General features: G+C 38.7%; 1 long non-coding RNA gene across 2 annotated transcripts in view; it reads left to right on the top strand.

Moving 5' to 3' along the window:
• Positions 1-21,109, top strand: part of LOC132690430 (uncharacterized) — a 214,772-nt gene that overhangs the window by 77,114 nt on the left and 116,549 nt on the right. For both annotated transcript variants that reach the window (XR_013552653.2, XR_013552654.2), the window contains one exon: positions 8,188-8,290. This is a non-coding gene — a long non-coding RNA (uncharacterized LOC132690430). The remainder of the gene's footprint in view (positions 1-8,187; positions 8,291-21,109) is intronic.

Here is a 21,109-nt window from a genome sequence, read left to right as displayed (position 1 = left end):
TAACATTCCTTTCCCTTCATCTCCTTCACTTGGACCAAAGCTGGCATCGTAAGGCGAATTATAAACCACTGGTTTGGTTCATGAATTTTTTATTTCCTCCTTGCTCTCTGTTTGGAACTATCAGGTACTCCTCCTCTTCCTCCAGGGCTCCATTTTTCTGTGACAGCTCTCTCAGACTAAGACTTGGAGCCCCTGGAGGTGAAGTGCCCACCTTGAGAAATGGTATTGTCTCTGACTGCCCCATGGTTGAGTGGTGACAAGGGAGAGAGCCTTTTTGCACAGTGCAAGGGAGGGACAGAGGTCAGGGAAGGATGGGGGAACTCAGAAGTGGTGCCATGACCCTCTTTGTGGAGCCTGCCCAGTGCTGGGTGCACATCCTCAGAAACGACCACAGATGGTCTCTTCCATGGAGCATGCTCAGAAAGTCTCTTGGTGATAATTAGCTTCCTGCAGTAGCTGCTAAAGCTCATTTACCCACGATTAGGGAGGAACTGCTTTGCTTCAATTACCTCTTCCCAGCACCAATAAAGTGCACATTGGCAGCTCTGAGCTCAGGCACACACTCTCTTTCATGGAGTAGCTCCAATTTCCATCTACAGCGATTTTATTATGGCAAAATATTTTACTTCTGATTAACTTGAAACAGTTTTTAAGTCTCTCTTTGCAATGAGAGATGTGAAGAAGTCAGTGAATGTATAGGTCAACAGTTTTGGGCAACAAATACAATCTTAGGAGTGGGGACTTGACCTAAAGTTCTTTAAAGCCCGGTCCCAAGATTTAAATGCCTTCTCACTCAGTCTTCCCTATTAGTTGAAATTTAACTGTTTCTTAGCTGACAAAATATATGTAGGAGATAATGTCTGTGGCTCACTCATACTCCCTTGAGTCTTAACATCTTAATACAGCCTTACAACTGCCTGAGCATTTTCTCTGGAGGCCAGAATTTATTCTTCTTACATTTTGGAAGACCAGAAGAGCAAGATAATGCCCTCCAGGAATAGGTGACAATGAAGGATGGATTGAGTTGGTGTGTAAATGCCCCAGTCCCTTTTTCCCTCTGGTAGATAACTCTGAAGATGGTGTTCTGCACTGGCTCTTGGAGTTCCCCAGAAAGATCAAGCCTTAGTTGTCTGTAGTGGTAATTAGCTCAACTCACCTTTTATTGGTTACTTCCTGCTCTATCTTACTTTCCTACTCTCTTCCCTATGTTTCCTGGGATTACCTTCTAAATAAATTTCTTACTCTTGAATCCTTGTCTCAGCATTTGTTTCCGGGAGAACCAGACAGAAAAAAATTTCATCAAGAGGAACAGAATATCTAGTCTGGGTCTTGTAACAGTAAAAAGGCACAGGATTGGGGGCAAAATTTCTGAGCTCCGGGTTAATGATTTACATTGAGCTTCATAGAAAATAATTCAAATGTTGGGCTTAAGGTTCAGCAAATTATAGGTAACATCTTCCTAATATGCATTATGAAATTACAATAAGATGTGGGGAGATATTTGGCCTGAAGGAGCTTAACTATTTGACTCTAGTCAGTGTGCTGAAAAGGATGCATCATGCCTTGAAATTCATCTGGTCTGTTCTTTAAAATAACTGGGCAGACAGATCATAATGGGAAATTATATGTCTTGGCAGCCCAAGCAGATTGGGTGATGATCAGTCAACTGTTTAAAATTAACTATTTTTTCTTCCTTCTGTAATTTTTGCATTAAAGCTCTATTATGTGCATTGCACTGTGTGGATCATGGAGGATGAGAGGGAAAGGAGACAGAGGACCTGCCCCCAAAAGACTTACGGTTTTCTGATAAGCAAAAACTAAACTGGTAGACCCAAGGTCTTATACCTTCTCTATCTCTCTGTGACTGTGGGCAAGTTACTTCTCTTTTCTGGGTAATAATTTTCCATATGAAAAATTAAAAAAAATAGAGGACTAGATAATCTCTCATTGCCCTTCAAATTCTGATATTCTCTAACTCTTGTTTCCCAGTATTTCTAAGCAACATTTTGCACATTCTGTCTTTCAGAGATGAAGTCTTGGTATAAAGTTAATACAGAAATGTTTTCTATTTTTATTTTTTAAAAAATAGAACTACCCTATGACACAGAAATTGCACTTCTAGATATTTATCCAAAGAATAAAAAAATGCTGATTCAAAGGGACACATGGACCCAATATTTATAGCAGAATTATCAACAATAGTCAAATTATAGAAAGATCCCAAATGTCCATCAACTGACGAATGGATAAAGATGTGGTATATATACCCAATGGAATATTACTCAGCGATCAAAACGAATTAAACCATTTGCAACAATGTGGGAGGAACTAGAGTGTATTATGCTGAATGAAGTAAGTCAGTCAGAGAAAGACAAATATCATATGATTTCACCCATGTATGGAATTTAAAAAACATAACAGCAAACCTGGGGGAAGGAAGGGAAAATAAGAGAAAAACAGAGAGGGAGCCAAACCATAAGAAACTCTTAAATGCAGAGAACAAACTAAAGGTTGTTGGTGGGATGTTGGCTGGGGGGATAGGCTAAATGGGTGATGGGCATTAAGGAGGGCACTTGTTGGGATGAGCACTAGGTGTTATATGTAAGTGATGAATCACTAAATTCTACTCCTAATACCATTACTACACTATATGTTAACTAGCTTGGATTTAAATAAAATTTAACAAAAAAGAAATGTTTTCATATTTGTAGTCTATGACACAAATACTGTGATTAACATTTAAAGTTTATATAGTTTTTTAAAATGTTTGCTCATTTTTGAGAGAGAGACAGAGTGTAAGCAGGGAAGGAGCAGAGAGAGAGGGAGACACGGAATCCAAAGCAGGCTCCAGGCTCTGAGCTGTCAGCACAAAGCCCAAAGCAGGGCTTAATGTCGTGAACTGCGAGATTATGACCTGAGCTGAAGTCAGATGCTCAACCGACTAAGCCACCCAGGCGCCCCAGGTTTATATAGTTTTAAATGTAGGTAACATAATTTTTCTTTGCAGGTAACATAATGTTAAATATCATCATCAACGATGGATAATTTTATTGAACTCTTTTTTTAATGTTTATTTTTGAGAGAGAGGGAGAGACAGAACATGAGCAGGGGAGGGGCAGAGAGAGAGGGAGACACAGAATCCAAAGCAAGTTCCAGGCTCTGAGCTGTCAGCACAGAGCACCATGCAGGGCTCAAACTCACAAACCGCGAGATCATGACCTGAGCCGAAGTGGCATGCTCAGCTGACTGAGCTACCCAGGCACCCCATAATTTGATTGAACTCTTTAATGGGAATTTAAGTATTTGGTTTTTTTCACTATTACTTTATTGTAATAAACATCCTATTGGATGTATTTCTTTTGCACTTTGTATAAGTGTTTCTACAGGGTAAAATAGCTGCATGTGGGAATTCTAGGAGAAAGGGTATAAACTGCAAAAATGCTAATGGATATTGCCAAACTGCCATCCAGTGTAAGTCTTAATTACTACATCTTTTAATGTTTCCCCCTCCAACTTTATTGAGGTAATTGACATATAGCATTGTGTAAGTTTAAGGTATACAATGTGATGATTGATATATCTATATATTGTGAAACAATGACCACAAAAATTAGTTACATCCTTGTCTACTCTGACATAAATTTAAGGAAGATAAAACAAAATCTGATATGTGAAAATGGCTTTGATAGAATTTTTAAATTTTATTTAAAAAAATTTTAATGTTTATTTATTTGAGAGAGAGAGAGAGAGAGAAGAGAGAGAGAATGAGAACAGTGGAGGGGCAGATTGAGAGAGAGACACAGAATCTGAAGCAGGCTCCAGGCTCCAAGCTGCCAGCACAGAGCTAGATGTGAGATCCCACAAACTGTAAGATCATGACCTGAGCCCAAGTCAGATGCTTAACCGAGTCACCCAGGCATCCTGTGTTGATTGCATTTTAACTTTGTCTTTAAATATGAGTGATAGTCACCATGGTTGTTATTTGTTAGCTATTTTATTTCTTCTTTTCTCCGTGAATGCCTTTCTTTTTGATTTGTTAACACATTTATCTATTAAGCCTTCTGTGTGTTTAACGTGTTGCAAATATTTTACAGTTATATTTTGTTTTCCCTTCTGATTTTGGTTTTGCTTTCTGCTACTCTGAAATTGAAAAATTTAATGTAATCAACATGGACAGTATTTCCCTTCATAACATTTTGTTTTTATGGCAAAACTGATTTTTTCTAAGACAATAAATATTTTCACTTGTGTTTTTTTCCTATTGTTTTCTAAAAATTTCAGCTTTATTGTGGTATAATTGATATATAAAGTTGTAAGATATTTAAAGTGTACATGATGGTGATCTGATATGCCTATATATTTTGAAAGAATTTCTCTCATCTACTTAATTACCACATCCATCACCTCACATTAGTCTTTTTTCTTTTCTTCTTCCTTTTTTTTGGTGAGAATATTTAAGTTCTACTCTTTTAGCAAATTTAATTTATAATTGTTATCAATTATAGTCAACATATTTTACATTAGATCCTTAGACCTCATTCAGCTTCTAGTTGAAAGTTTGTACATTTTTACCAACCTTGTCCTGTTCTCTTATCCTCCAGCCTGTGGCAACTGGTTTTCTACTCTCTGTTTCTGAGTTCAGCATTTTTAGGATTTCACATATAAGATGGCTTGTTATATTTGTCTTTCTTTGTATAGCTTATTTCACTTTTAGCATAATGCTTTCAAAGATCCATCCATGTTGTCCCAAATAGCAGAATTTTCTTCTTTCTCATGGCTAAATAATATTCCATCATATAGTGTGTATATCTATAGCTATAAGTTATTTAAATATATTATATATATATAAATATAGTGGGAATATATTGTTTCCATATCTTGGCTACTGTGAATAACACTGCAATAAACATGGGAGAGCAGATCTTTTGGATATCATCTTGTCATTTCCTTTGGATATTTACTTGGAAGTGGGATTACTGGATATATGGTAGTTCTATTTTTAATGTTTTGAAGAAGCTCCACACTGTTTTCCATAGTGGCTGCACCAATTTACATTCCCACAAACACAACACAAGTTTTCCCTTTTCTCTACATTCTCTCCAACACTTATTTCTTGTGTTTTTGGTAATAGCCATTCTAAAATGGATGGGGTGGTATCTCAATGTGTTTTTTTTTTTATTGTATGATTAACACTATATTTAACTTCAATATTTAACAATGGACATTTTTTCTTTTTTCTTTTTTTGGTAGTAAATCATTTCATATACAATTTAAATCACTCATCCTATCAGATTCCTCTCTTTTCCTCCTAAGAGAAAATCACTATTCCTTTTGTTCAAACTTTTATACTTCTACTACATATACACTTATTTTTATTTAATAATTATTAAGTATTTTTGGAATTTACAAAAATTATTTCACCTTACAAGTATAATTTTAAAATTTGATGTTCTATCTTTTCTTTGTATTTTTGAGGTATAGTAGACAATGTTATAATGTTACAATAATATATTAATTTCAGGTGTACAACATACTGACTTGACAGTTCCATATATTATTCAATGCTCACCATGATAACTATAGTCACCATGCAATGTTATTACAATATTACTGACTATATTCCTATGCTGTACTTTTCATCTCCATGACTTATTTATTGTATAACTGGAATATTGCATCTCTTAATCCCCTTCACCTATTTTACTCATCCTTCTCCTTTGGCAACCATCAGTTTGTTTTCTGTATTCATGAGTCTGTTTTGTTTGCTTGTTTATTTATTTATTTATTTTAATTCCACATATAAGTGAAGTCATATGGCATTTGTCTTTCTCTGATTGTGTAATTTCACTTAGCATAATACCCTGTAGGTCCATCCATGTTGTTGTAAATGGAAAGATCTCCTTTTTATGGTTGAGTAATATTCCACTGTATACATACACCACATCTTCTTTATCCATTTATCTATTGATGGATACTTTGGTTGCTTCCATATCTTTTCTACTGTAAATAATGCTGCAATAAACATAGGGATGCACTTATCTTTTCAAACTAGGGTGTTCATTATCTTTAAGTGGATGCCAGTAGTGGAATCTTGGATCATATGGTAGTTTTATTTTTAAATTTTTAAAGAACCTCCATGATGTTTTCACAGTAGTTGCACAAATTTAAATTCCCACCAACAGTGCATGAAGGCTCCCTTTTCTCCACATCCCCTCTTTATTATTTCTTATCTTTTTGATAATAGCTATCCTAACAGATAAAGAGTGATATCTCATTGTGGTTTTTATTTGAATTTCCCTGACCATTATTAGTGATGTTGAGAACCTTTTCATATACTTGTTGGCCATCTGTATGTCTTCTTTGGAAAAATGTCTATTCAGTTTCTCTGCCCATTTTTTAATTGGGCTTTTTTTTTTGGCTGTTCAATTGCATGAGTTCTTTATCTATTTGGATATTAACCCTCTATCAGATATATAATTTGCAAATATTTTCTCCCATTACAAAGGTTGTCTTTTAATTTTGGGGCACCAGACATGTGCACAAACTCCTTCCAGGGAGACATCAGTGACCTGAAGTGGGCCAGTGGGGGAATGTGGAGATGGCATCCACTGGCCTCCTCAATCTCTCAGGAGAATTGCAGTCAGCTCTTAGATGATGCGTGCTAAATAAGAAGCCTGACCCTGAAGTAGCTTTTGAAGTATGCAAATAAAGCTATGTCAAAATAGGCCTCTTTCAGGGACAGATTGGGAAATGGGTATGTCTGTCTCCTCCTTGTAGGCTGAGTCCTGGATTGGGGGGGGGAGGGTATAGCCAAAGCTAGTCTTCGTGATCTTCTTAAAAATGGTTCCTTTGTTACAGTCTTATGAGTATCATGGGTGCAAGCCTCATTTGTTTTCAGAGCTAGGTATTCTGGGGACCTGTCCTTCAGGTGTAAGTTTTAAAAGTTAGGGTGCTAGATATTGGGTCCAAACCTTTGCTCTTCAAGGAGTAGTTGGGAGTTGTGGGTTCCCTCCTGATTATATATTGCTGCGTGGGGAGTAGTTCATCTAATCCATAACAATTGCTCAGTTAGTTTCTAGATTTCTTTCAAAGGGAATTTCTCCATGTGTAGTTGTAGATTTGTTGTGTCCATGAGAGGAGGGAAGCTCAGAAGCCCTCTATGTTACCATGTTGGACCAGAACCTCTTCCTAGTGTTTTTATGGTTTCATTTTTTTGTAAATATTTCAAATATTTTTGAAATATTTTGTAAATATTTCATCAATTAAGAATTTATTTTGGAAAAAATTAATGAGTGAGGGATACAATTTATTTATTTTTTCTAGATCACTAATCTGATGGCCCAGTGGTGTTAACTGAACAATCCAGATTTCCTCAGTGAATTGAAATGTCATCTCTATTATATATTAAATCACCAGGCCCACTTGAGACTATTTATACACTCTTTTTTTTCTATAATTTGACTATAATGTGTATAGGTGTGGACTTCTTTGGTTTTATCCTGTAAGAGTTTATTGAGTTCCACAGATGTATAGAGAAAAGGTTTTCATACAATTTGGGAAGTTTTTGATTATTATGTTTTCAAATATTCTTGCTGCCTTTCTTTCTTCTGTGATTTCTCTTATGTTTATGTTGGTATGTATGATGTTGTGCTATGTGTTTCTGAACTTCTTCATTTTTTCCTCATTTTTTTCTTTCTGTTCTTCCCTGCATTGTTAGGATCTTTTAGGCCAATATCACCTTCCCAACTACCCTTGAAATGTGCTATTGTTTTAGAGTTAATCTTTTGGCTAGGGATGGGGGACAGTTTCAATGGCTTTCCATTGGTTTTCTTCTCTATGATCTCTTCTATCCCAAATACCAAGGCCCCAATATGGGTGTTGAACTCACTCAGGAGCTAGGTGCACACTACATGTGAGCATTCTTTGAGTGGACTGACAGCTGGAGGATACTGACAGATACTGACAGATACTGACTTCCAGTATCTGGGGAAAAAGGCTCCCTCTTTACAGAGGACCTGTGTGGTGTATTTTTGTGTTTATCACATAATTTGATCTTATTCGCTAAAAACTTTGATGTGCATACCTGCATATAAAAACATACATATATTTCAGAAAATATGTAAGGAAGTACTATATTATAAACCATATAATTTAGGGAATGATTAAAACTACCTGTTTTTGTCTTAGTTTGGTTTCCTGCAGAAGCAAACTCCAATTTAAGGACTATCCAGGAAGCACAAATCAGTGACTGGGAAAAGTGAGACAGAGGAGGGAAAAAAACCCATAAAAGGTATGTAAATGAATGGCTTACTGGAGATCCATCTGACCAAAAGCCCTGAAAGAAACTGTATGGAATACATCTGAAGTTGTCCACCAGAAGGCAGGGAAATTGAAGCATTTATTCCCTTCCATCTCTATTGGTTGAGGATTATCCCTTGTGCTCTGCCAGTTCCAGTTTACACTCGCATTTAGTGGAGTTAGCTCTGGTGTTGCTGGAGAAAGTCCTCAGGAAGACACTAAGAGGTGCAAATTTTTGAGGCAAGAAGCTGTCACCATTTTGGAGCCATCTGTCACAGCTTCAGGTGACCTCAAGTGAACTGAGGGAATTGAGGCCATCAACAGTATCTGCTATAACTTTATAAGTGATTCTAGAAAGAAGTTTCCAAATATATTTGGAATAGCAAAATAACTTATGTAAATTTCCACAAGCTAGCTTTGGATAATGGCAGGAATAATTCAGATTGAAGGTCAATTTCAGATCTTGTACTAGGCAGATATATGATGTTACCAGCCAGAAATATGTGGGGACTTGAGCAGCTTGCCCATTTAAACCTTTTTCTTTCTTTCTTTCTTTTTTTTTTTTTTTTTGCTTCAGTAATCAAAGGAATGCTTGGTTTGGTCCAGCATCATGTCTTTAATATCTACTAGTCAAGACTCATTGAAAGACTGCCTTTTAATGCATAGATTCTCCATTCCATTTTCTTTTATGATTGAACGTAATTAAGGAAGCTTTCTTGATGACAGCATCCTTTAGAGAACTTTAAAGAAAGTCTGGTTTGTAGTGAACAAAACTTCTCAGGTCATTTAGTATGAAAGATAGACCCAATTGCCATAGTGGATTAATCAGGGGGACTAGAGAGAGAACACAGTTTGTTTTCCCACTGTATCATACCTGTGTGATCTATTTTCCATATCTTGGATTCAGGTAGGCTTGTTTTAAATACTTTCCTTATCTAAATTTTCACATGAGTACTTACACCTGTGAATGTGCATCACAGTGCCACATTGCCTAGGGAAGAGGGCAGCAAGCCTCCAAGATGTGTCATGATGTGCAGGAACCTTTGTGGTGTGACAAAGCTGCAGTTGGTAGAGATCCTAATGAATCTGGCATTCTTAACAAGGAAACTGCACATCTCCTGTTTCCTACCTACTATATTCCTTTCAACTCTATGAATGGAAAACTAAAGTTGTCCTCATTCTAGGGTCTTATCTGTAATCTTTGCCCACAAAAGGATGCAGGATAGCGTTGATCAAGAAGTAGAGAGGAGACAGAGTAAGTGTTACTGATTCAGAATGGTATTGTTTCTGAATTTGCCCAAGATTAGGGTCATCAATTGGGGTGAATGCTAACTCTTTCTACAGAGCAATAAAGTCCCTGAGTGGGGAATCTTCTGAGTTTCCAGTACTCTGTAAAATTTTTTAATCATGCCACCTTTTTTTTTTATAGGAAAAGCAGAGTGATATTTTGTGTGTGGAGTTCATAACTTAACAACATTCTCTCAGCAGAGTAAGGACACTTGCTCCATATGTTTGCTTTCATTATTAATAGCATGTTCACATTTCAGATGAATGTTATGCCAAATTAACCTAATTATGCATGGCATCTAATTTTCTGAGTGATAGGCAAGCCTTTAGGGGCTTTTTTTTTTTTTTTAATTGTGAAGAACACTCAAATTGCAGCTGTGAAGCTTTGGTAGGGATAAAAGTGAAAGAGAGAGAGATAACAATCTGGTGGATTTCCAAGAGGAATCCTCTAAAACAGGGAAAATCTATTGTCCTTTTTATTTAATAATCTCATCTAGGCATATGGGTTTGCATGAATATTACATCATTCAAAAACATCCTTTTCCAGACTTACTCCTTATTTCTTTCCTTTGTATCTTTGCTCCATCTCTGAATAACTATCCAAATCAGGTATTTTCCAAGTAGGTTTGCTTCAGTTGTTAACTGAAAACAATTGCTGATTGCTGCCAGGAGTGATGTTGAGAAAGACTCTGGGACTGTGCCTTATTTAACAAGAAACACAGTGTGCCCAATTTAAGATGTCTGCTCATATTTTCCCACCTTTTCACTGTTCTTGATCTATGGGACCCCAGTCCTACTCTTGTCATCATCTTTTCTCATTTGGACAGTGCCACTGCAATCCTAATTATGTCTCTGCTACCATGATTGTCTTTGCCCCACTCTTGCCTCTACACAGCTGCCAGATCCCCACTGAATCTCATTAGAAGCACCAGGACTTGACTGAGAAATTCTTCATTGAGTAGACTTGTCCTGTACATTGCAGGGTGTTTAGCATCCCTGAACCTCCCTAAATCCCAGTAGTATCCTCAAATCATTGTGACAACCAAAAATATCCCTACATGTTTCCAAATGTCTTCTGGGGATGGCCATACTGCCTCTGTTGAGAAAAATCCATTTTTTTCCATGTTAAGATAATGTAATGATAAAAAAATACCTAAAAGTGAATGTTTCTATGACTTCACATTTTACTTGGGTTAAATTCCAACTCTTCACCATGACTTTCAGACTCTGCTGTGTTTCAACCACTTTGACCTTGTATTTCAAGACCACATCAAGCTTTGATTCTTTTTAGTAGCTTTTCACCATATCTGTTTCTATGCCTGAGTGTCTGCCCCATCACCTCTCCCTAGCCCTAATTTTCACCTGTGGGCTCCTTCCCTTCCTTCAGGTCTCATTCGGCTTATCTATCAGCTCCTCAGACAGCCTTACTTGATTCTGATCACTTTATATAAGTAGGCTCTCCCACCCCTGTTTTCTTCCACCACTGCCTTCTATTTGTTACCTTTATAGCATTTTCTCAATTTGTAATCCTATATTCATTTATGTGTTGGCTTTACTCTTTGTCTTATGTCACTAGCTCCATAAGGACAGAGACAAAATCTATTTGGTTTATGACTTTATGACCTGGAAGATATCTGTAGATGGCTGGTGACTGTAGACACCTCTAATGGGTTTGAAGGGATATGCTACAGAGGGCAGCTAAGCTCATTTCCCAGATGTGTCTGGAGGATACCAAAAGCATTTCTACCTCAATTTGGTGCAGTAATACTTGGCTGTAGGAACAAATAGATGGTGCTCTGTTTCTAGTTACCAAAGTGTCTTAGACAGCCCTCAATAAGTGGCAAGGAAAAGAACTTCTGAATCTGAGTTTGGAAATAGCCAGGAGAGAGCTTTTGGGTCTGAAGGAGACATGTGGATGTCAGAGTCCCTGTGGATCCACTGCCTCTGCCATTCCAAGATTTAATGAGAACAATTGCCCTGTCCTTCACCTTTACCCTGGGATATCTGAGATCTGAGATCTCCAATCCAGAAAAAGAGAGTGGGCAGGAGAAAACACTGACTCTTCACCCTGAAATGTCTGAATTTAGCTGGGAGAGAATTAGTGTATCTAGAAGTAGCTAGGTTAAGTTTATGCACCAGGCAAAATGGAATTTAACCCCAAAACTGAGTTCAGTTATAGAAAGTTAAATTTTTGCACACTGAGCTTTGTGATGGAAAATTCATAGCATGTGTAATGATAATAAATGTTAATAGTGACTATTCTGATTTATACTCTATAGCAGTCACATCTCTTTGGTTCTTACAATGACACATTGAGGATATACTAGAGCTGGGCTCTGACTCTAGGTGTTCTTTTTTTGGCAGCTTGTCTCCTTGTTACTGGGCCTCGTGCTGCATCTTGGAGCTCTCAGGGGAGATTAGAAATTTATATCAAATAACATGAAGGCTGTCTGTCTTGGAATCCTGAGTTAGGTGTTTGCTTGCTTAAATAACCTATTGTGGGGATCTTTCCAGAAGAGATGAGTGGAGATCTTGGATCTGTGGATGGTATTTCCTTGAGTCTCCTGGGCTACCAGAAGCTCGAGATCTCTCGCCATTTCTCCTTGGTCTCACTCTATCAAGATGCAGGATCAGGGCTGCCTGTGCTTGGATGGGTTTCTAGCAGCCTCTCTGGCAGAAGGGTTTGAGACTGAGAGAGGTCTGTTGATAACTATGGGCTGAGGCTGTATTACAAACACCCATGTGTTCAACTCAGAGACTTGAAGGAGGCTCTTGAATTTCTCAGTACCTGTGTGCTCTGCATGGGGCCAGATGGGGCACTGCTCTGTGCAGGCCTCTCATCAGGCCATGAGAGCCTGTTACAGGCTGCTAGTTTTAGCACCAAATCTTACATGCTATTGTCAAGGGTCTCTCAAACTTGAGGTTGAATGCTGAAATTAATACTAACAGTGTTATCATCAAAAGGAATATTTAGTGAACATCTATTGTATGCCAGGCACCAAGATAAATCCTTTACTATATTAGCTCATTTAATTCTTGTAATAATGCAATATAGGAGATACCATCATTGCTTTCATTTCAGTGGTGATGATTTGATACTTAGAGATATTTGGAAATAATATCCAAAATCACACAGCTGCACCTTGGACTATCTGGCTTTAGAGTGGGATTCTAAATCACTGGGCCATACCTTACTATCATAATCATGGCCATCATGATTGCCCCTATATGTCAGGTACTGTGCAAAGTGCCTTATGACTAAAGGAAGCTCTAAAGTTATATATGGGGTATACCAGCAGACTTTCATAGGTAAGTCCACATCACTGCTAACAAAACCCTAGGGTCAATTGTTGACACCTGAGCTAGACTTATCAGCGTGAGCATCAGAGGTGTGAAGGTACCACAAAGGCATTGGCTGTCCTTCAAATTGTGATTGGACTTGTGCATTGTGCATTGGACTGTACTGTTATTCCTGTGGGCAGAGCAGAAGTTGCACATTCACTTGGGTCTCTGGATGAGGCTCTCATTGTCACTGAGGAATCTACAGCCAGGGCAATCCAGAATTGACTGATTTATCTCTGGAACCTGTTATTATTTTGCCTAGTAGGTATTGCTGTCTCCACTTGACAGATGGAGAATTTGAGGCCCCAAAACCTTAAGTGAGGTATCTGAAGATGTATAACTAGTAAGTGACAGCACTGAAATTTGTCTGTTCTGTACTGGTGCTCATGTTATCTCCATTCCTCTGGTGCTCAATTATTATCAATATTGGAAATTTTCCTCTTTCAATTTTCTTCCCTTCAGTATGATGACAATAAGACAGATCTAAGTGGCTTGGGAAGAAACCATTCCCTCACAACATATATATGCATGTCTTCTATGTGAGATTGTGATTAGAGCTATTTAAATAATATGTCCATATAGATTTCCCCTTTCTTTCCAAATCTGTCCCACAGAGGAAGTTAGGTGGTTAAAGTTTATTGGTATTCCAATGGTACAGTTTGCAGCAATGTTTTTCAGTTGATCAGAATTATCTGAGGCATTTTTGAAAAATACTCATGCCTGGGTCAACTCCAGAGTTTTGGCATGGATGGTGTAAGAGAAGAAATCTGTGTTTTTATTTTTTTCCACTTTTTAATTAAGCTTTTAGATTCCAATATAGTTAACATACAGTGTTATATTAATTTAAGGTGTACAATATAACAATTCAACAATTCTGTACATTACTCAGTGTTCATCATGAAAAGTGTAGTCTTTAATCCTCATCACCTATTTCACCTATCCCCCCATCCACTTCCCCTCTGGTAGCCATCAGTTTGTTCTCTATAGTTAAGAGTTAAGAGAAATTTGTGCTTTTAACAATCCATACCCTCCATATGTTTGGTAGCTACTTATGAAGAGGACAGAACCTTGGCTTATGAGCTTTGAGTCCTGGATTCCTAACAGAGTCTCCGTGATTTGCTTCATAACTTTATTTTTTTAATGTTTGTTATTTGTTTGCTTGCTTATTTATTTATTTATTCAAAAGAGAGAGAGAGAGAGAGAGAGAGAGAGAGAGAATCTCAAGCAGGATCCATGCTGTCAGTGCAGAGCCCGATGAGGGGCCTCAATCTCACTACGGGTGGATCAGGACCTGAGCTGTTATCAAGAGTATGACACTTAGTCATCTGAGTCACCCAGGCACCCTGCTTCATAACTTTAATTACATAGCATTTTCTGTGTCAAACTTTGTTTCCCCAACTATCAAATAAGGGTAATTGGAATAAATCAGTGGTCCCAAACAGGTTTCCTACAGGATTAATATTCCTGGCATATGTGTTCTCTTTGAGCTGTACAGAGGCAATATTAAAAATACTTCACACGTATAATGCAAATGCGGGTCATCAAGAAGATGCTGGCCGTGATGCTGAAATAAGATTCTTGAGGTGATTTGTTGGTTAGGATTTGTTGACTAATCCTTTAGTTACCAGATGATGGAACACACTGAGGTTTGTGGGGCAGACCAGGGATCCCAGGGTGGTGGTGGGAGTCATTTGGAGGACCTGGGATAATGACTACTTACCAATTCAAATGTAAGGATGTCACTATTTTAACAACCCTTACAGCAGAGCTGGTGAGTGCCAGATGACTACCAGCCTTACCTGTATAGTAATTTTGTTATTCTTTATTATTATCATTGGTTTTATTATTGTTAAAATATTAAATTAGTTACCAATACTTAAGTACAGGGGAACATTTAATTTATAAACCTGGATATACAGCTTGTCTTGGAAAAAAAATATCTGGACACACTGGTTCTGAACTTCTGCCTGGCAACAATTTCTTGTGGTTGAAAAGTGGTTGCTCCCTTTAACTCAGCAGGTATTCTCCATATCCTGACAGAGCCTGACCAGCCACTTCTTCCATTTATCCTCCCTGCTGGATTGTATAGACATTTGATTTTGTGGTTCCTTGCCTAATAAGGTCCTTTTCAGCCTTTAAGCTTAAGGGATTTTTTATTCTTTTGCTCTCCGATCCTGTTCCTGAATGAGGTGAAATGGGCAGGCAAGTAGGTGATGTACTGAAAACTGAACGCTGTAAGGAGTCAGTGATTTTAAGGTGAGATTTGAAGCCTATTAAAGTAGGTGACATCTCTTTAAGCTATAAATTGCCCCCTGTCAGGAGCTGGGGAGGTAGGCCTTGTTGCAGATTAATCCCAAGAATGTTTCATTAAAATCTCTGCGTATCCAGCAGTGGGAGGTGACATCCTGACTTGACTTTACTTTTTCCTGAGGTGACATGCCTGTCCTTTATGCCACAAACTATATCTACAGCTTCTCCCACTTTCAGCCGCAATTATAGGAGTGGCTTGTTGATTTGACTTTAATTCTGAGTTACCTCCTTGAGACTGTGTGCTGGCCGAGGTCTCTGCTTTCTGAAGTCTTGTTAAATGTCTGTCACAGAACTGACAACCTTGGAGGATTTCACACTAAAGAGCGAATCATCTCAGCCTTTGGAGTCCTGACTCAGACAGAAAAAAAAGGGCAGACATTACCTCTCATCTGGCAGCCTTTCCCCAAAGAACCTGATTCCCAAATTTTTTCTCATTTTCCTTATCTGAAATACAAAGGCCCCAGAACGTGATTTTGTTCAAGAATCGGATGTATTGCTGAGTCTGCTCAGTGAAGGGTGGGCTTTGTATTTTACACTGAATAACAACACTGGCAAAAATGATAATAATAATAATAATTAATAATAAATGCTTTCTTCCTTGTTTCCTCACTTATTGACTAAGCATCTATTACCAGACACATCATAGACTTACTGTCTTAAGAAAGAGGCTATCTTAGTGTGGGATGCTTCAGAAGCAAATACTGAGACAAGGATTCCAGTGCCAATAGTTTATTTTGGAGGTTCAGGAAACAGAGGAGTAGACAGGAGATATAGGGAAGGGAAGACAATCAGCAAAGGGTGTTCTATTAAGCCAGATGCCATACTAAACAACACAGTGAACTGAAGCTTAAACCTATAAGAGACTGAGAAAATATGTAAAACACACACCTCAGGATTATTCCTCCCAAGGGAAAAGGAGCTAGGGTATTTATATACCAATTTTAGAGGATCATTGGTTGAGAGCTTCTGGCAGAGGCTGTTAATTCCTTGGCACTTCAGCCTGCTGCATAGTAGCCTTCAGTTTCCAAGAAAAGCTCTCAGAACCTGAGATACAGAAGTTGGCTGAATTCCCTAAAATCATAGAATGAGAGGGATATAGGTGGGGCCCTGAAAATATCTGCTATAGAAAAAAAAACCTTAATTAAATATTAACTCAGGAAAACCCATAAAATGACAACAATGATAAGGATTCTAAGGAGAGATGCATTTAGTGGAAATCTGTTCTGGTCAGGTTTATTTTAATAAAAGCTTTACATATGTAATTTATTGAATCTTTTAAAACTCCATGAGATTGAATAACTTGCCAGTATGGGGCAGAGCCAAGACTTGAATCTAGGGTTCTATGTTGGAAACCGATGCTTAGTTGCCTACTTTGTTTTATCCACATATAAACTCATCTTCTCTTGGCAATATGTAGAGTGAAAATAGCAGACAACTGTGGTCAGAGAGAATTAAATAACAATGTAGATACACCCCAAGGGAAACCTTCTTTCAACTGAATGCAAACCTAACATGCCATCTTTGCATTCCAATTGTATTTTAAAAATAGTGGCTGTGCACATATTACAAAGGTGGAGAGGAGCCAGAGTACTTCCAGGGGAGAAGAAATCATCATTTTTGCCTCTATGTCTTTTCATGAACTCTTAGAGCAGATTCCCAACCCCCAAATGCCTAGGAAGCTAATAGAAGTATTTGGCCACAATTCCAAGGATTGCTGATTTTTATTTCATGAGCTGAACACAATTTTTCATGACTGATTATGAACTGGGTTCCAATGTTGTTATTATATAACCAACAAAATATTTGGTAACAATGTATCCAAAGAAGTATAGTGCCAGAGAATTAGGGCCAAGTGGAATGTCATGTTTCATAGTAAAAATAAATCCATCTCTGGACACGGACATTTCAAGAGAACAAAAATTTGGTTTGGATGTTACCCCAAACTGGATAGCTTAATGGACATAAAGGAGATACTTAATGGATTTTTTCCTGGATAAAAAATGATCAGCTAAGAGTTAATTAGAGATTTCAACCCATGGGAAGGGCAGCTTGAAGAGAACCAAGGTCATTCATGCCTGTTTGTCTATGAACAGACAACAGCTTAGTTGTCTAAATGTTTTACTGCTTGTTTTAAATTCAGCAAGTGTTTACTGTGTGTCCAAGTTTTTCTTAAAGCTAACTTATCATCTTACTCAGGTGGTACTGAGGACTTTGAGATTAGCATCAAATGCTCGTTATTTGCAATGTTTTTATTTGAAAGTAACAAGAAATTATGACTAGTTTTTGACAAGCTGAATCCTACATTCAGCTGTATGATTTTTTTAAAATAGTACATGGGTTAGGCTTGAGAAGACCTAAGTTTGACTGGCTCCCCTATTTGTAGCCTATATGAATTTTAAAAGAGCACTTTCACCGTTAGGCTTTGTTTCTTCATCTGGATGATGGTGAAACTAGGAGGTCTCTAAACTCACTTCCTCTAAAAGTCTGTGAGACATATTTCTTTCCTACCTTTTCCTTCTCTGACTCCCTTAGGCCGTGGTATCCAGAATGGACTGCATAAGGAAAAGAAGAGGCTAGGCTGCCTGACGTGGTGATGCAGGTGTGAACTGATGACAATGGGAAAGGAGATAAAAGAGAGATCAAAGGGAAGTTTAGAAAGCAGAATCAGATAGCTGGTGTGTATGTGTGTGTGGCTTGAGGGTAGGGAGGTGGGTGGGTGGTACCTTTCCAAAGAGATATGGGATCCAGGAAGCAAGTTATCTTTAGAAGAAAAGGTGATGTGTTAAGTCCTGGGAGTACATGAGTCTGGCTTTCTTACTAAGCTTCAGGAAAGTCACTCAACCACCAGGAACTTTATTTTCCAGATTTTCTATAAAGTAGAAATAAGATTAGAAAAGAACCTGAGACTCTAGGAAGATGGCGGTGTAGGAGGACGCTGGGCTCACCGCGTCCTTCTGATCACTTAGATTCCACCCACTCCTGCCTAAATAACCCAGAAAACCACCAGAAGACTAGCAGAACAGATTCTCCAGAGCCAAGCATAGACGAGAAGCCCACGGAAGAGGGTAAGAAGGGTGGAGAGGCAGTGCACATTACACGGACTGGCGGAAGGGAGCCAGGGTGGAGGGGCAGCCCACCAGCCAAGCAGAGCCCCGAGTCTGGCTTGCAAAAGCGGAGGGGCAAGAAGGAGTGTGTTAGGACAGCAAACGGGACTTAACATCTGGAAGGTTATAAGCTAACAGCTCTGCTTGGAGAGCAGGAGGGCTGGAGGACAATGGGAGGGAGAGTTATTGAGCCCCGGATGACAGAGCTCAGCTTGGTGGGGAATAAAGGTGCTCGCCAGCGCCATCTCCCTCGCCCATTCCCCAGCCAAAATCCCAAAGGGAGCCAGTTCCTGCCAGGGAACTTGCTTGCACCGCGAAAACACCCAACACTGTGCTTCTGCGGATCCATCACTCTGGCAGCAGGTCTGACTCCCTCCCAGTGCCACAGATCCCCTCCCAAAGCAGATCACCAAAGGAAAAGCAAGCTGAGCCTGCCCCTCCCACCCCCCTGCACCTTGCCGATCCACCCCAGCTAATACGCCAGATCCCCAGCACCACAAGCCTGGCAGTGTGCAAGTAGCCCAGATGGGCCATGCCACCCCAGTGAATCCCTCCCCTAGGAGAGGGGAAGAGAAGGTACACACCAGTCTGACTGTGGCCCCTGTGGTGGGCTGCGGGCAGACATCAGGTCTGACTGTGCCCCGCCCACCAACACAAGTTATTCAAGACAGCACAGGGGAAGTGCCCCGCAGTTCCACACCACTCCAGGGACTATCCAAAATGATGAAACGGAAGAATTCCCCTCAAAAGAATCTTCAGGAAATAGCAACACCTAACAAACTGGTCAAAAATGATTTAAATATAACAGAGAGTGAATTTAGAATAATAGTCATAAAATTAATTGTTGGGCTTGAAAACAGTACAGAGGACAGCAGAGAATCTATTGCTACAGAGATCAAGGGACTAAGGAACAGCCAGGAGGAGTTAAAAAATGCCATTAATGAACTGCAAAATAAAATGGAGATGACCACAGCTCGGATTGAAGAGGCAGAGGAGAGAATAGGTGAACTAGAAGGTAAAATTAAGGAAAAAGAAGAAGCTGAAAAAAGAGAGATAAAAAAATCCAGGAGTATGAGGGGAAAATTAGAGAAGTAAGTGACGCACAAAAGAGAAATAATATAAGCATAATTGGTATTCCAGAGGAGGAAGAGAGAGGGAAAGGTGCTGAAGGTGTACTTGAAGAAATAATAGCTGAGAACTTCCCTGATCTGGGGAAGGAAAAAGGCATTGAAATCCAAGAGGCACAGAGAACTCCCTTCAGACGTAACTTGAATTGATCTTTTGCACGACATATCATAGTGAAACTGGCAAAATACAAGGATAAAGAGAATATTCTGAAAGCAGCTAGGGATAAACGTGTTCTAACATATAAAGAGAGACTGATAAGACTCGTGACCGATCTCTCTACTGAAACTTGGCAGGCCAGAAAGGAATGGCAGGAAATCTTCAATATGATGAACAGAAAAATATGCAGCCGAGAATCCTTTATCCAGCAAGTCTGTCATTTAGAATAGAAAGAGAGATAAAAGTCTTCCCAAACAAACAAAAAATGAAGGAATTCGTCACCACTAAACCAGCCCTACAAGAGATCCTAAGGGGGATCCTGTGACACAAAGTACCAGAGACATCACTACAAGCATGAAACCTACAGACATCACAATGACTCTAAACTCATATCTTTCTATAATAACACTGAATGTAAATGGACTAAATGTGCCAACCAAAAGACATAGGGTATCAGAATAGATAAAAAAAAAAAAAGACCCATCTATTTAGTGTCTATAAGAGACTCATTTTAGACCTGTGGACACTTTCAGATTGAAAGTGAGGGGATGGAGAGCTATTCATCATGGTACTGGAAGTCAAAAGGGACCTGGAGTAGCCATACTTATATCAGACAAACTAGACTTTCAATTAAAGGCTGTAACAAGAGATGAAGAAGGGCATTATATCATAATTACAGGGTCTATCCATCAGGAAGAGCTAACAATTATAAATGTCTATGCGCCGAATACGGGAACCCCCAAATATATAAAACAATTACTCACAAATATAAGCAACCTTATCGACAAGACAGTGGTAATTGCAGGGGACTTTAACACCCCACTTACAACAATGGATAGATCATCTAGACAGACAGTCAATAAACAAGGGTCCTGAATGATACATTGGATCAGATGGACTTGACAGTTATATTTAGAACTCTGCATCCGAAAGCAACAGAATATACTTTCTTCTCGAGTGCACATGGAACATTCTCCAAGATAGATCACATACTGGGTCACAAAACAGCCCTTCACAAGTATACAAGAATTGAAATTATACCATGCATACTTTCAGACCACAACGCTATGAAGCTTGAAATCAACCACAGGAAAAAGTCTGGAAAACCTCCAAAAGCATGGAGGTTAAAGAACACCCTACTAACGAATGAGTGGGTCAACCAGGTAATTAGAGAAGAAATTTAAAAATATATGGAAACAAACGAAAATGAAAACACAACAATCCAAACACTTTGGGATGCAGTGAAGACAGTCCTGAGAGGAAAATATATTGCAATCCAGGCCTATCTCAAGAAACAAGAAAAATCCCAAATGCAAAATCTAACAGCACACCTAAAGGAAATAGAAACAGAACAGCAAAGACAGCCTAAACGCAGAAGAAGAAGAGAAATAATAACAATTAGGGCAGAAATAAACAATATAGAATCTAAAAAAAAAAAAAAACTGTAGAGCAGATCAACGAAACCAAGAGTTGTTTTTTTGAAA

Source organism: Panthera onca, chromosome E2 (genome assembly GCF_046562875.1).
Source record: "Panthera onca isolate mPanOnc1 chromosome E2, mPanOnc1 haplotype 2, whole genome shotgun sequence".
Taxonomy (NCBI): Eukaryota; Metazoa; Chordata; class Mammalia; order Carnivora; family Felidae; genus Panthera; species Panthera onca.
This window is presented reverse-complemented; position numbering and strand designations above follow the sequence as displayed.